Source organism: Halyomorpha halys, unplaced genomic scaffold, assembly GCF_000696795.3.
Source record: "Halyomorpha halys isolate HHAL.00 unplaced genomic scaffold, Hhal_1.1 Scaffold476.1, whole genome shotgun sequence".
Taxonomy (NCBI): Eukaryota; Metazoa; Arthropoda; class Insecta; order Hemiptera; family Pentatomidae; genus Halyomorpha; species Halyomorpha halys.
Genome location: NW_027115949.1, coordinates 579,765 through 581,024, shown reverse-complemented (window position 1 = coordinate 581,024; position 1,260 = coordinate 579,765). Strand labels below are relative to the sequence as shown.

At 31.8% G+C, this 1,260-nt stretch overlaps 1 non-coding gene across 1 annotated transcript; it reads left to right on the top strand.

Annotated features, from left to right (window-relative positions):
• On the top strand, nt 1-81 carry TRNAL-UAA (transfer RNA leucine (anticodon UAA)). The gene has a single exon. It is a non-coding gene; the product is annotated as a tRNA-Leu (tRNA).
• Nucleotides 82-1,260: the final 1,179 nt, after the last annotated feature.

Sequence of the window (1,260 nt, the reverse complement as noted above, 5' to 3'; positions counted from 1 at the left end):
CAGGTTGGCCGAGCGGTCTAAGGCGCCAGACTTAAGACCTGGTTCCCTAAGGGATCGTGGGTTCGAATCCCACACCTGACACAACTTTTTTTCACCTGGAGATTCCTTTTCGATCTGGGAGCTATCTTTTTGGAAAATCATTTGTTATCTAGACTATTCCTAGATTCAAGAATATTGCAGTTTAATAGGTGAAGAAAAGATTCTATAAATCATTCAAGTTCTGTAATAAAATCAAAACAATACTGCAATAAATTCAAACATCGTAAATGTTCATATTATCATGGAATTGTCTTTAATAAAATTTAAATTGCATTGATAACACTGCACTATGAGAAGAATTTGCAGAAAACATCCACCAAGCTTAAATTATTTTTTTTTTAGCATGTATTCTAAAACTGATATGATTAGAGCATAAAACATTTACATATGAAGGAAACTATAACTGATATCACAGCCACTGTCTGAGTTGACAGATATACAAACCTACACGCACAAATAAATACTTGGTTTCTAAAAATATAATTGAAACGACGCCCAGTTCATATTTTTTCAAGCTTGTTCAACGCCAAGTATTCGCAGCCTCTAGATTATTTTGTATCTCAATTACTTTTATATTTATGGATACATGCTATTAGTAAGTGTATATATAAATATTAATACGTGCACACCATTCAAATGTACATATAATAATTATAGTCATACTATTGAGCATTGATGACATCGGAGTAAACTAATAATGATGACATGATAAAATAAACAAATCAATGCATAAACAAATAAATATATAAGTGTGTGTGTATGTATGGTTGGCTACGTTTACAATGGTACTAAGTTTATTTCCACAAACTTTATGAAACATTAAAGGTTCTCTCTTTTAAGAAAATTACTTTTCAATTAATTTGACTGAACAGATTTAGATTTTATACCTGCATAGTTAAACAATTAATTAAAAAGTTATATATATATTTTTATATTTATTAGAGAGGAGTGGCTCAGTGGTAAAGCAGTGTGCTACTAAATCCTAGGTTGTGGTAGATAATTATCTATTTTGTTACTGTAGCCGATAAGTCAACCTATGGGTTCAGGAGCCATCCAGGAAAAAAACCAAGCCTCATAAAGTGAGTATACTTAATTTAGGAAAAATCAACTGGTCCAGCAACAAAATCACTTCCTTGCACAACCTCTGGTATAGTAATGGTACTTTCTAACAAAGCACTGAACCTCTGATCCTTGATGAGGTGTAGCAGTACAGATTTATTT